The sequence below is a fragment of the Hyla sarda genome, chromosome 4 (assembly GCF_029499605.1).
Source record: "Hyla sarda isolate aHylSar1 chromosome 4, aHylSar1.hap1, whole genome shotgun sequence".
Lineage (NCBI taxonomy): Eukaryota > Metazoa > Chordata > Amphibia > Anura > Hylidae > Hyla > Hyla sarda.
This window is the reverse complement of record NC_079192.1, coordinates 67342666-67358435: the sequence shown is the minus strand read 5'-3', so window position 1 is coordinate 67358435 and position 15770 is coordinate 67342666. Positions and strand designations below refer to the sequence as shown.

The 15770-nt window shown below is 46.8% G+C and overlaps 1 protein-coding gene across 4 annotated transcripts in view; it reads left to right on the top strand.

Moving 5' to 3' along the window:
- The window catches only part of SH2D6 (SH2 domain containing 6), a 67404-nt gene that overhangs the window by 38873 nt on the left and 12761 nt on the right, over window positions 1-15770 (top strand). The gene's annotated exons all lie outside the window — the stretch shown is intronic.

The following is a 15770-nucleotide window of genomic DNA, read 5'->3' as shown; positions in this document are numbered from 1 at the left end:
CGGAACACACTGAATATATAGTGTCCGCATTAATAGTGACTGTCCCATCTGCTAATGGTTTACAGGATAGACAGTACTATCTATGATACTGTGGCTTGCATATATTCTTTTCACTAAACACCTAATACTAGTGTCCAATATACATTCTGCATTCAGTGTGTCAATATATCCATATAACCTTTGATCATTGGTTTATTCAATTGCTAAATTATTATTGCTAGTTTTAAATAGCTTTTTGTTGGTTTTATTGGTTATAAATAGCTTTTTGTTACAAGCATGGTATATATTAAAGCAGCACAATTACTAGTTAAGTTGTATTGGCATTGTGGGTGCTTAAAGATATGTTTTTTTTTTGTTTTGTTTTTTTTGTGTTTTTTGGGAGGGGAGGGGGGGGGGTTATTTATTAGTGTAGTTTATCCCCATTTTTGTGTTTTGTTGGTCCACCTGTTTTTTGAGGATTGACCACAGGTTCTCAATGGGATTAAGATCTGCAGAGTTTCCTGGCCATGGACCCAAAATGTCAATGTTTTGATTACTGAGCCGCTTGTCACTTTTGCCCTGTGAGATGGAGCTCCCTCATGATGGAAAAACCATTGTTCTTTGCCAAATTGCTCCTGGGTTGGTGGAAGAATGTTTAGATACAGTGGTCCCTCAAGTTACAATATGAATTGGTTCCAGGACGATCATTCTATGTTGTAACCATTGTATGTTGAGACCATAACATGGAAACCTGGTTATTGGTTCTAAAGTTCCCAAAATGTCATCCAAAAATAGGAAAAAGTGAGGATTAAAGAAAAATAAGTAGATAACTAATACAGATAAAGCAAATCCTTACATATAAAAGTAATAAAGATCTGCTGTAAGCTGTAATCACTGTCTATGTAGAGGACAGGAGCTTCTTCAGGGTCCTGTACAGTACACACTGTGGGGGAGATTTATCATTAGGTGTCTATTGTAGACACAGATCTACCCCTTTACACTGCTTTCCATTTAAAAAATGCTGGTCATTGTCGCAGTCCACCGAATCTGACGTAGTCCTCAGCATTCACGTATCTGAAATGAGAAGAAAAGAAAAACAAGAAATATGGGTTAGTACATTGTTTTGTGCTCTCCCCTGGGGAGAGGGCTCATAATGCAGAATGTTTCTAAGCAGGGAGCCTCCAATTGTTGCTAAACTACAACTCCCATCATTGGGGGCTGTAGTTTAGCAACAGCTGAAGTCTCCCTGTTTGGGAACGCTCTGCCAGAAAGGCTCTGTTCCCATTATGCAAATGTGAACAGAGTCAGGCCTGGACTGTGTAGCTCAGCCCCCTAATGATGTCATCACTAGGGGGCGGAGCAGTAAAGGTCACAGGGGGTCCCAGGAGTGAGACCTCCTTTAGATCTGTCCCGCTGCCCTTGGACTACTACTCCCATCATGGGACAGAGTCTGTCCCATGATGGGAGTAGTTGTAGTACCGCAGCGCTTAGGGATGGCACTTGCACATCCCCCGGCTGCGGGACTTTTAGGACTACTACGCCCATCATGGACAGACTCCGTCCATGATGGGAGTTATAGTCCAGGGGCTTAGGTGCAGATCGCACCAGGTTATTCTCCAGAGACCCACTGCCATCCACATTTATTAAGTTAACAAGCCGGCGGCACGTGTGGCTACACTGCGCTCCCCACCGACTCCAGGCTCCTGTATACGCTGTCATAATTCATAATCCCTGCCGTCGGGAGCTCTAATTGGTGAATAGCTAGTCACCAATCAGAGCTCCCGTCTCCCAGTGGTGGGGATTATGAATTGTGACACCATATACAGGAGCCTGAAGCCAGCAGGGAGCACAGCGTAGCCGCATGTGCCGCTGGCTTGTTAATTTAATAAATGCGGATCGCAGCAGGTCTCTGGAGAATGGCCTGCTGCGATCTGCACCTCAGCCCCTAGAGTCTGTCCATGATGAGAGTAGTAGTCCTAATAGTCCCGCAGCCGGGGGATGTGCAAGTGCCCCACCGCCGGGAGACCGGAGCTCTGATTGGTGAAAGGCAATTCACCAATCAGAGCTCCTGTCTCCGGCAGCAGGGATTATGAATTAGGAGAGCTGTAAACAGAAGCCGGCGGGGAGCGTAGTGTAGCTGCATGTACCACCGGCTTGTTAACTTAATAAATGCGGATGGCAGTGGGTCTCTGGAGAATGACCTGCTGCGATCTGCCCCTCAGCCCCTGAACTATAACTCCCATCATGGACAGAGTCTGTCCATGATGGGAGTAGTAGTCCTAACTGTCCTAAAATAATTTCACTTTCTCAAATGCTTTCTGACACATTGGTATGTGTCCTCCGAAGTGGTGTATATGCGCAAGAAAAGTGCTTTTGAGCATTTTTTTGCGTTAAAAAAACGCAGTTACTAAATTCGATTCTTCAGCAGAAAGTGCTCTATGGTAAACTTAACAGTAGACATGGCTAAGAAGAATTCTATCAGATTTTGCGCAAAAAAACTCTTGCGCAAATTTATGCGTTCAAAAATAGACAAAAAAAAAGCTCTAAATACAATGATAAATTCCCCCCAATGTCCTAAAAAAGTAACATGGAGCCACCCTCACCTGGTGCCCAAATGAGCAGCTAACTGTGGCACAGGTAAATAGTACAGAACATGTAATACCTCCCTGTACTGTAGGGGGCGCTAGGGCCGAATAATCATTGGAGTTTTACAACTCCTGATTTATATCCTGTATTATACTCCAGAGCTGTACTCACTATTCTGCTGGTGAGGTCACTGTGTACATACATTACTTATCCTGTACTGGTCCTGAGTTATATCCTGTATTATACTCCAGAGCTGTACTCACTATTCTGCTGGTGAGGTCACTGTGTACATACATTACATTACTTATCCTGTACTGATCCTGAGTTATATCCTGTATTATACTCTAGAGCTGTACTCACTATTCTGCTGGTGAGGTCACTGTGTACATACATTACATTACTTATCCTGTACTGATCCTGAGTTATATCCTGTATTATACTCTAGAGCTGTACTCACTATTCTGCTGGTGAGGTCACTGTGTACATACATTACATTACTTATCCTGCACTAATCCTGAGTTATATCCTGTATTATACTCTAGAGCTGTACTCACTATTCTGCTGGTGAGGTCAATGTGTACATACATTACATTGCTTATCCTGTACTGACCCTGAGTTATATCCTGTAGATCTTTTATTAAAAAATATAAAACATTACAAAAAGAACGAACATCACCATAACAATAATACAAACAACATACACCTGTATAATATATACAAAAATGAGTCCATATTAGTCCAAAAATGTCCAACCAAGTATCTTCTGGTCCAGCCTCATTCTCACCAAACACACCGCTATAATAACAACAACTACTAAACACTCTACAATAATAATAATACTTACAGTAATAATAATAACAACAACAATAATAACAAAAAACTGGTCCGGTTGCATTTCCCCACCCAAAATAATAAATATAATAAATATGTGTCAAACCACCAACAAACACCGCAAACAGAAAAACAGAATATACAATTTTTTTTTGGCCCTGAGCTGGTCCCGCATCCCATGCCCCCAGTACATGATAACAGACGTCCATGAACCAGTCCAGGATTTTTTTATTTTTTTTTATTTTTTATAAAAGGTCCCACACAGAAACCCCCCTCCCCCCATCTACCCACCACCCAACCTAACACTAAACCCCAACACAACACAACCCCTAGAAAAAAAACAATATATATACATATATACACATATACATAAATGTACAAACAAAACAAATATATACAAAATAATACAAACTATACAAAACAAACAACAATAAGGCTTTTCAATCACACAATCCCCTAAAGCTCAAGTTCAGTGCCTGCAAGCCCTATATCACCATATATCTACAGCACAAAACAAAAAGACTAATGTGCCAGCATCAGCCCACCACCAGGGGGAGACAACAGGCTAAGGCACTTTAAAGGCAGAGCCCCTCCACAGACGAGAGGCCCTGCCAGCACCCAGCCTCTCGTACTCCAGAGAACGCACCTTCACCAGGTCACCAAGAATGTTCCTAACCACCTCACCCACAGGGAGGATTTTACGCTGCGTCGACACTAAACACCGTGCGTTCCACGTGTAATACCTGACCACTGAGCTGACTAGGAATAAAGTGCACTGGTCCCAGCCTCCAAGGTTTCTGAATGCCCCATAGGCCCATTCCGCATAGGAGAGACTGGCCAGCCGAGGCCAACCAATGGAAGCGCCCACCCTGTTGTAAACCTCTGTGTTAAAGGGACAATGAAGCAGAAAATGCTCCATGCTTTCCAGCATACCTCCACACTCTTCGCGGGGACATCCCCGGTCATCAGAGCTCCTGCACTTCAGATTGTCCCTCACACACAGTTTCCCGTGGAAGCAGCGCCAAGTCAAGTCCCAAAACTTCAAGGGGATCCTGATAGAATTCAAAAGCTCTAAACCCACCTCCAGATCCCGACTTGGGCAGTCCTTGAGCGCCAATGGCCTCTGGAAATGAGAAGACAGGACCCTCTTGTCAAGGAATTTCCTCGACAGAGTCCTAATCTCCCACATCCCCAGACCCCACCGACGAATAACCTTCAGAGCCGGGGTAGCGTAAGCCGGGAGATGCCCGTGTGGTGTGCGAAGATCCTTCACTTGCCCTCCTGTCTCCCATTCCTGGAAGAAAGGCCGAAACCATCCCCTACAGGAGGATACCCACGGAGGAGCCCTCTCTGACCAGAGGTTTGCTATATTGGTCTTAAGAAAGGTATTCACTAGGAACACCACAGGGTTGACCATACACAACCCCCCTAGTCTCCTCGTACGGTAAGTAACGTCCCTCTTCACTAGGTTCAGTCTGTTCCCCCATAACATTTGGAAGAACACACTGTAGACCCGGGTCCAAAGAGGTTCTGGCAACATGCATACGCTGCCCAGATATATCAGCAAAGGGAGCAGGAAAGTTTTCATCAGGTTAACCCTTTCCCGGAGGGTCAAAGACCAACCCTTCCACTGATCCACCCTCTGAGCGGCGATCTTAAGCCTGCTGTCCCAGTTTTGTTTGGGGTAATCCCCGTGACCAAATTCGATGCCGAGGACTTTTGCGGATTCCTGGGGCTCTGGAAGGGCGTCCGGGAGATTAAAATCAGGATCTCCCCCTCCCAGCCAGAGACTCTCACACTTATCCTGATTGATCTTGGACCCGGATACCTCCGAGTAGCGGTCCACCTCTGACATCAACCATCTGCCCTCCTCTTGTGAGGAGACAAACACGGTGATATCATCAGCGTACGCTACCACCCTCAGAGCCGAATCCGGCACCGCCAGGTCCATTCTCACCCCCGCCAACGGTCCACAACCAATCCTTCTAAGGAAAGGATCGATTGCAAACACGTACAGCAAAGGGCTCAAAGGACAACCCTGACGGACACCAGACCCAACCTCAAAAGAGCGGCCAATCCAACCATTCACAAGCGGGAAACTCTCTGCCCCTACATACAAGGTCTTAAGCCAATCAACAAAACCCCCTGGCAGGCCATATCTCAGAAGGACAGACCAGAGGTACTCATGGTTAACCCGATCAAACGCTTTTGCCTGATCCAAGGACAGCAAGTACCCCTTCCAGTGGCCAGCCCTACCCTGCTCCACAGCCTCTCGGACACTGAGCACAGCACTGAATGTACTGCGGCCCGGAACAGAGCAATGCTGAGCCCCCGAAAGGAGCCGGGGTGCAAACTCCACCAACCGGTTAAACAGCACTTTTGCCAGAATCTTTCTGTCCGCATTGAGAAGTGCTATGGGACGCCAATTCTCAATGTGGGACGGGTCTTTACCCTTTGACAGGATGATCAGCGCTGACCTCCTCATTGACTTTGGCAGAGTGCCCGAGGATAGACACTCATTAAAAACCGCAGTCAAGAGGGGAACCAAAGTGTCCTTAAAGGTCTTATAGAACTCAGATGTTAAGCCATCCGGACCGGGTGACTTCTTGAGGGCAAGCCCATCAATAGCCATCCTGACTTCCTCTTCCCGGATCATCTCTGTCAAAACGTCAAGAGAGGGGTCTACTCCTGGTTCAGGGACGGTTTCAGCCAAGAAAGCTGATACCTTATCTCGATCTAGATCCTTCCTTCCCAAGAGGTGCGAGTAGAAGGATCTGACGACCTCCAGGATCCCTGATCTGGACCTTTTCAAGGATCCCGTACTATCAATCAGTCCTGAGACTATTTTACTACTCACTGACATCTTGCAGTTTCTGTAAGGGTCGGGCGAGCGGTACTTCCCGTAATCCCTCTCAAAAACCAAAGATGCGTGCCTATCGTACTGGCACTTCATCAGCAAGGACTTCACTCTGGAGATATCCTCTCGGCTACCTCCAGTCGAGACAAGGTTCTCAAGTTTCTTCCTCAGGCCCTGGTACAAGCGGTACCTATTTAGGCTTCTGAGGCCCGAGAGCTGGCGGAAGAATCTCGCAACCCTTTCCTTGAAGATCTCCCACCACTCTGACTTACTGCTACAAAGGCCCAGCAATGGTACCTGGCTCTGAAGAAAATCCTCAAAGGACTGTCTTATCTCCGCTTCTTCCAAGAGAGACGAATTCAGCTTCCAATAGCCTCTGCCCATCCGGGGGGTCTCTGTGACACTCAGAGAAAACAAAATTAAACAGTGATCGGAGAACTCCACCTCAACAACAGACACTGCTGAAGAGACGGCTTCCTCCTTTAAATAAAACCTGTCTATCCTAGACCTACAACTACCCCTATGATAGGTGAATCCCGCGTGGCCTGGGGTGTGCCGGATGTGGACATCCACCAGGCGAGCCTCACTCGCTATGCTATTAAGGGCGACGCTATCATAAGTCAGCTTGTCTCTGGCACCTCCCCTGTCTTGGGGCCTCGTGACAGCATTAAAGTCCCCTCCAAAGACCACCTGCCGACTTGTAAAAAGATAGGGCTTGATCCTCATAAAGAGGCACTTCCGGTCCCACTTAGACTGTGGGCCGTAGATGTTAATAAGGCGAAGTTCTTGTCCCCTCATGAGGACATCTAAGATCAGGCACCTCCCCATTTCTAACTCGATAACCCGTCGGCATTCTACCGCTGCGGTAAAAAGGACCGCCACTCCGCTATACGGCTCGGCCCCAAGAGACCAGTAGGAGGGCCCATTCCTCCACTCTCTTTTAGCCTTGTAGATAGATGACATATCTGTTAGCCTGGTCTCCTGCAAAAATAAAATATCAGCATTAATATGGGCAAAAAAATCATAGGCCGCAAATCGAGCTGTATCTGACTTAATGCTGGCAACATTAATGGATGCCAGAGTCAACGGAGAGGGTGCCGCCATCAAGGGTGATTGAGTTAGACAGCTTTCTTTTTCCCACTCCCCTTCTCACCCTCCACATCAGAAGAACTCTTCACCCTCTTTAGAGAAATAGAAGTGTCCATCTCACCAGACGTCGTTTTACTTTCCTCGTCTCCGGATTCTAGGCCAGTCCCTTCCCCCGAGGACATAACCTCCCCAGGGGAAGAGGACTCGGCGCCCCCTGGAAGCCCCTCTGCCACCTCCCCCTCATCCTCCCCTTCCGAAGAAGAGGAGGAGATGTCCCTGAGGGGTCGGAATCGATTGGAAAGGCCAACCAGAGGGGAGTCAGTTTTGCCTTCCTTTGGCACCTGGACCAGGGTGGGAGAAGATCTCAAATCTCCCTTTTTTTTTTTTTACTTGTACCCCGCTTTCGTGTCTCCTTCTGCCATCCCACATCCTCCTCCTCCACGCTATCTGAGGAGATGGCACCTTCCTCATTCTGGATCCTCCTGACCTCCTCATTCAGCTCGCCATCCCTCGGGGTCTCAGCAGCAAGGTTGGCCTCTGGGACAGAATGAGAGGTCGTCCCAGTAACCCGGGCTTTCCCCATCACCCTATCCCTTTGGCGTTTATCAAGACGTCTTAGTTGGGCTGGTGTCTTTCTCTTGCTGTTCCTCACTGACCCCTCAGTTCCTCCACCCCTGCTAGTCCCCTCCCCAGCAGATTCCGGCTCGTGATCTTCACCCGCTGGGGACAAGACCGCATTAGCGAAAGAACGAGGGCAACGACTGAATGGGTGACCTAAGTCACCACACAGGTGACACCTAATCTCTGCACAAGATGCGGCAAGATGGCCTACACCCCCACACAAGGCACATTTCTGCACCGTACAGTTTGCACTGAAGTGTGTGGGGTCACCACATCTGTGACAGAGCTTCGGCTGACCCCGGTAGAAAATCTGGATACGATCCCTGCCGAGAAAGGCAGAGGATGGAATATGGGTAACTGTATTTCCTGAACGCTTAAGTTTTACCAAAAACGTCCAGGCTCCTGACCAGATGCCAAACTCGTCCCTGTTCTTCTGCGGGACCCCCATTACCTCGCCATACCGTCCTAACCAGGTGATAATGTCAACACAAGAGAGTGATTCGTTACGGGTCAAAACGGTCACTCTCTTGATTTCGTTTTGACGAGACAATGCCTGTACGGCAAAGTCTCGCCAGCCGGGCTCATTCTTTACCAATTCATAATTCGACCAGAAAAGCTCAAGCCCCTCTGGCCGAACAAAACTGATATCGAATTCAGGAGCACCGTAGGGATGTATCAAGGCAAAGATATCAACTGCCTTGAAGCCCATCTTTAGCAAGAGCTCAACCACTTTGGTCCTTGAAGGACACATATCTTCGCCCTGCCACCGAAGACGGACCACATTCCTACGGTTACTACCTGCCCCGGCTGTTGGGAGGGACCACACAGTATCGCCCCCTCTTTCCTCTCGGAAGGCAGAGAGACTGTGTCTCTCTATCCAGAAGGACAGATCAACTGCTCTACCCTCTACATTAATCGACCTTTCCCCCTTTTTCAGAGCTTCCAGGAGACGTCGCTGCAATAAACCGTCCCTAGAGTCAGGAGACGAGGAAAGTATTCTACTTCCCCCAGCAGTGACATTGGCATAACTCCTATGGTCTGTCACCACTGGGGGGGCAACCGGACCAGACCCTACACCTACACCACTTCTAATGACAACATCCCCACCACCCTCAATAACAACATTAGCACTTCCCCCAACAACATTGTTTCCAATAACATCATCTGTAGTCCCATCACCACCCCCAATTACAGCAACAGCAAAATCACCTTCTCCAATAACATTAACCTCCATCCGCTCCCCAGTCATACACCCCGTACCCCCATTTACCTTCTCATTCACACTGGCTGGACCAGAAACAGATAATCCGGCCTCAGCATCACGGGGCACTAGGGCTGGGACAACCTCCGCTGGCCCTTTAAGGGACCGGGCAGCATGCTTGCCCGGTCTAGAGGAGGCCCCAGCCCTGTTCTTATTAGTGCCCTCCGCCTCATCAGCATCATCTCCAGTCTTTTCATGGCGCCGCTGATCAATGGGATCAGCGGCACCAATGCAAAACAAACGTTTTTCTTCACTTTTGGGAGTGTCCGTTATGCCCTTTACTACCTCCGGCACTGAGTCACCCCCCTCTCCCACAGGGGAGCGAACTACAGCACCGGAGTCTGCCTCTATGCCCACCACTGAGCCGCCCTCACTGTACGGCCTTGCGGCCGATGCCTTCTCTGCTCCATCCCTGCTACTGCAAACAGGCATGGAGCTCTGCGCCCTTTTAGTATCTGTACTCTCCCCGCACCTTTGCACCGAGTCCACCACAGAACACGGGCTGGGCTGGGTAACGGGGCTTGCACAATGAGCTGACCCTGCGGCCGACTCAGGGTATACAGGGAGGGGGGTGTAGATGTAACTCACCACTTCTTGCTGCTTTGGCTTGGTCTTTTTCTTCTTACCCCCAGGTGCCTCATTTGGGAGCTCATCTCCAAACACCAGGTTCTGAGGACACACTGGGGATTCCAGCATGCGGATCTGGGCCATTAGCGCCCCTCCCTGGTAGCTGCTGTCACTGTCCTCTCCTGAGTCGGCAGGTGATAATGCTGGCTGCTGTGCAGGGGGCCCACTGTACGGGGCCTGCTGCTGTTGCCGCAGGCCACCAGGTGGATCTGGCTGTTGTTCTTCCTCCATCTCCTCCACATCATCCACCTGGCTCTCAGGTTGCAGCCCCATCAACCTTTTATTTTTTTCTTCTTCTGTCACCCTGAAGCGCTCCTCATTTTCCAATTTTTCTTTAAATGGCCCACTCTTCGCCAGTAATTCTGCTCTCCTCTCCTCCAAAACTTGTATTTCAGCCATAAGTCTCTTTATCTGCCCCTGGATCTCCGTCTTTTTCTTTTTTGGAGTTACCTTAGCCCTGGCACGGTCACAGCGCAGTTCCTCTCGGAGCCTCCTGATGGCCTTACAGGCGTCTTCATACTCACGGAGGTGACTTTTTACCCGGGAGGTATAGGTGGAAATAGACTCCCGGGTCCTCAGCACTCCCCAGCCTTCCTCACTGAGGTCGGCTTCACCTCCGTGAGTACTCTGCCTTCTTCCGGACGAACCCAGCTTTCCACTGGCAGCACCCAGCTTTCCCAAGGAGGATCCCACCTTGGAGTTTTTCGCCTCTGTGGGGGGAGTTGGAGCAGCATTGCTGCGACTCCTGGTGGATCGCCTCACCCCCAAATCCTCCGATGTTCCGGCCGCTTGCTGGCTTCTACTGCTCCCCTGCGGCCTATTCTGAGGAGCAGAAGCCTGGGCCTCGCCTCCCTCACTCATGCCTGGAAACCCACTCCCTCCCTGGGGAGGAGGAAGCAGGCCCCAGGTGGAACAGATGGAAATCCCTGGAGCTCAGGAGACACAGCAGACACACAGCACAGCTGAAGCACGACCACACCCGCAACTAATTGGTCAGCACTCCAGAGCTGTACTCACTATTCTGCTGGTGGGGTCACTGTGTACATACATTAAATTACTTGTTGGGGGTTGATGTCAGCGAGCACTTAGTGGTGATATTGAGGGTGATGTCTCCGGTGATGTCAGGGGGTGATATCTGAGCACTCATCGGTGATGTAAGGGGTGATATCTGAGCACTCAGCGGTGTCAGGGGGAGATGTCAGTCAGCACTCAGCGGTGATGTCGGGGGTGATGTCAGTCAGCACTCAGTGGTGATGTCGGGGGGGTGATGTCAGTCAGCACTCAGTGGTGATGTCGGGGGGGTGATGTCAGTCATCACTCAGTGGTGAGATTAGTAGACAACAGTGAATGGTGTAAATGTAAAAAAAAATACCAAAGTCCAGAATTGCTGCTTTTTGGTCACATCATATACCATAAAAAAATTAATAAAAAGCGATCAAAAATTCCCATCTAAACAAAAATGATAAAGAAAAAAACGACAGATCATGGCACAAAAACGGTCCCTCATAAAGCCTTGTATACGGAAAAATAAGTGTTATAGGAAAATTTTATGCATGTTAATTTTCTCAGTTGTAAAATATAACAAATCCTACATTAATTGGGTATCGTTGTAATCATATGGACCTACAGAATGAAGATAATGTGTAACTTTAATCGTAAAATATATTGCATAGAAACAAACCCCCCCTCCCCCAAAACTTTGCAAAATTGTGTTATCTTGCTATATTTTCTTTATGAATTGAAAAATGTATTCATTGTATGTGGGCAGGGCATCTATATGGGTGCGGGTGCATGGGGGGCCATGAGTTGTCAGTCCACCCCTGCTAGCCGGCAACAAGTCTCAGTGGGAGAGGAGGGGGGATTGTTTGGGGGGCCCCATCATACTGAAGTGCTCCGTCTTCCAAGTAGCCTTTATCTGGCCCTAGGGGGCGCTACTAGACAGGAATTCAGTGCATACACTTCAGGAATCCAGGTGTTTTACCAGTAAAATGCCCATTCTGATTGGTCAGATCTTCCAGCCATTGACACGTGTCACAGATCTGGGCTGTCTATAGCATTGTATGTTGAGTCTGGTTTCAAGTTACAATGGTCCAGAAAAGACCATTGTATGTTGAAACTATTGTATGTTGAGGCCATTGTAAGTTGAGGGATCACTGTACCAGCAAGTGCCAGAAGCAACAACATTGTCTCAACACCAGTGCAGATCTGGTCAAGAATAGCAGCTGGCGGATCAAGAAAGTCAGCAAAAAAAGCCACTTATCTCCGAGAAAAGTATCAAGAACAGACTGACATTCTGCAGGACGTACAAGAATTGGACGGCAGAGGCCTGGGGTACAGTTATTTTCTCTGATAAAGCCCCTGTCATACTTTTAAGGACATCTGGAGGGATTATTGTCCAGAGAAGAAAAGGTGACTCTACCATGAGTCCTGTATCATGCAAACAGTAAAGCCTCCTGAGACCATTCATGCGTGGAGTGTTTTTTCATCCACAGGAGCGGGAACACGGCCATAAATAATGGACGCTAAACATCTTCCAAGAGCAACTTTTCTCAACTATGCAGGAGCAATTTGGTGATGAACATTGGTTTGTTTTTTTCAACATGATGGAGTCCATGTCAGAAGGCAAAAGTAAGAATTAAGTGGGGGTTAAATTAAGGTTTTGGGTCTGTGGCCAGGAATTTGCCCAGATCTCAATCCCATTGAGAACATGTGCTTAAAAGGGATACTCCGCCCCTAGACATGTTATCCCCTATTCAAAGGATCTACCTGCTGCACTCGGCGTTCATTTAGAGCGTCAGGTGCAGCGTCGGAGGCTCGTTATATTACAGCCATGCCCCACTTGTGACTTCAAGGCCATGCCCCCTCCCATAGATTTGCATTGAGGGGGCAGGGCCATGATGTCATGGAGCAGGGTGTGGCTGTGATGTCATGAGCCTCCGCCCCGCATCGCTAGTCATCCGGCATGGACCAAAGTTCGCTCTGTGCACCGGATGTCTGGGGTGCCGCAGCCGAGATCGCAGGAGTCCCCAGCGGCGGGACCCCCTCTGATCAGACATCTTATCCCCTATCCTTTGGATAGGGGATACGATGTCTAGGGGTTAAGTACCCCTTTAACCCTCAAAGAGCAGGTGGACAAAAAAAACAAAAAAAAAAAACACAAACAGTGATCAGGTAAGAATGGGCTGTGATCAGTCAGGATTTAGCCCAGAAGCTGATCTCCAACAGGTGAAGTACAGAAATCTTGAAAAAGAAGGGTCACCGCAGGTCTTCGCATAAATTTGATGTATTTGTCAACATTTTTCAATAAAAGTATAAAAACTTTTGAAATGCGTATAATTGTACTTCAGTTGCCATAGAAACCTCTGGCTAAAAAAAATCTAAAATCTAAAATCTAAAATCTAAAATCACTGAAATAGCATACTTTGTGAAAACCACAATTTGTGACGGGTTTAAAACTTTTGGCCACGACTATACATTATATAATTCCCAGGATTGTCTACACTAGATTCTAGCAGGATCCAAGTAGGGAGTGTTTTTCAGCCTGTGGGTGTAAACAAGGATGTTCGTATTTACTCACAGTATGTATCTATGTATATTAGAACATTTCATAACTTTCTATTACACAGGGCACTCCAATGTATGTGAATAAGGGCCCATTCACACTACATATTTTCCTAACAGAGTTCCTCTCCGGAATTTCGCAGTGGAAAATACAGTGCAGCAGCCTCTCATAGATTTCAATGGGATTCTGCTACACCATTCACACGTCGGAATTTCCTTGATGGACGATCCGGCAAGGAAATTCAGGACCCCAGACTTATCAGAAAGAATGAACATGTTTATTCTTTCAGCAAAATCTGGTTGGAAATAAATTGTCATATTTGGAGAGCGTACATTTCCAAGTCCTTCTAGCATGGCTTGTTCTGCCTATAGTGTGAATGAGTCCAAAAGCTTCATCACTCTGTGAGCTATACAGCCTGTGACTGATACATTGTAGCAAACCGTCCAAGAGATTACTGCATTTAAGGGGTACTCCGGTAAAAAAAAACTTTTTTTTTTTTTTTTTTAAATCAACTGGTGCCAGAAAGTTAAACAGATTTGTAAATTACTTCTATTAAAAAAAATCTTAATCCTTCTAGTACTTATAAGCTACTGAATACTACAGGGGAAATTATTTTCTTTTTGGAACACAGAGCTCTCTGCTGACATCATGACCACAGTGCTCTCTGCTGACATATCTATCCATTTTAAGAACTGTCCAGAGTAGAAGAAAATCCCCATAGCAAACATATGCTGCTCTGGACAGTTCCTAAAATGGACAGAGATGTCAGCAGAGAGCACTGTGGTCATGATGTCAGCAGGGAGCTCTGTGTTCCAAAAAGAAAATAATTTCCTCTGTAGTATTCAGCAGCTACTAAGTACAATAAGGATTAATATTAACTAATCTGTTTAACTTTCTGGCACCAGTTGACTTAAAAAAAAAAAAAAGTTTGCCACCGGAGTACCCCTTAAGGACTCAGCCCATTTTGGCCTTAAGGACTCAGACAATTTATTTTTTACATTTTCATTTTTTCCTCCTCGCCTTCTAAAAATCATAACTCTTTTATATTTTCATCCACAGACTAGTATGAGGGCTTGTTTTTTGCGCGACCAGTTGTCCTTTGTAATGACATCACTCATTATATCATAAAATGTATGGTGCAACCAAAAACACTATTTTTGTGGGGAAATTAAAAAGAAAAACGCAATTTTGCTAATTTTGGAAGGTTTCGTTTTCACGCCGTACAATTTATGGTAAAAATGACGTGTGTTCTTTATTCTGAGGGTCAATACGATTAAAATGATAACCATTATTATGTACTTTTCTATTATTGTTGTGCTTAAAAAAAAATCACAAACTTTTTAACCAAATTAGTACGTTTATAATCCCTTTATTTTGATGACCTCTAACTTTTTTATTTTTCCGTATAAGCGGCGGTATGGGGGCTCATTTTTTGCGCCATGATCTGTAATTTTTTTGATACCACATTTGCATATAAAAACTTTTAATAAATTTGTTATAATTTTTTTTAAATAAAATGTATTAAAAAAGTAGCAATTTTGGACTTTTTTTTTTTTCGTTCACGCCGTTCACCGTACGGGATCATTAACATTTTATTTTAATAGTTCGGACATTTACGCATGTGGCAATACCAAATATGTCTATAAAATTAATTTTTTACGCTTTTTGGGGGTAAAATAGGAAAAAACTGACGTTTTACTTTTTTATTGGGGGAGGGGATTTTTCACTTTTTTTTTACTTTTACATTTTTTTACATTTTTTTTTTACACTTGAATAATCCCCATAGGGGACTATTCATAGCAATACCATGATTGCTAATACTGATCTGTTCTATGTATAGGACATAGAACAGATCAGTGTTATCGGCTATCTTCTGCTCTGGTCTGCTCGATCTCAGACCAGAGCAGGAGACGCCGGGAGCCGGAAGGAGGAAGGTGAGGAGACCTCCGTGCGGTGTTCTGAATGATCGGATCCCCTGCTGAGATCATTGCCGGCGGGTTCCTGGCTGCGATCAGCAGCCGGGATCAGCCGCGCATGACACGGGCATCGCTCCGATGCCCGCGGTTATGCACAGGACATAAATGTACGTCCTGGTGCGTTAAGTACCACCGCACCAGGACGTACATTTACGTCCTGCGTCCTTAAGGGGTTAAAGGAGTACGCCGCTACCCAGCGTTCGGAACATTTTGTTCTGAACGTTTGGAGCGGGCAGCGGGGGTCGTGATGTCACAACCACGCCCCTCGTGACATCACACCATGCCCCCTTAATGCAAGTCTATGGGAGGGGGTGCGGCTGCCGCCACACCTACTCCGATTGACTTGCATTGAGGGGGTGTGGGTTGACATCACGAGGGGCA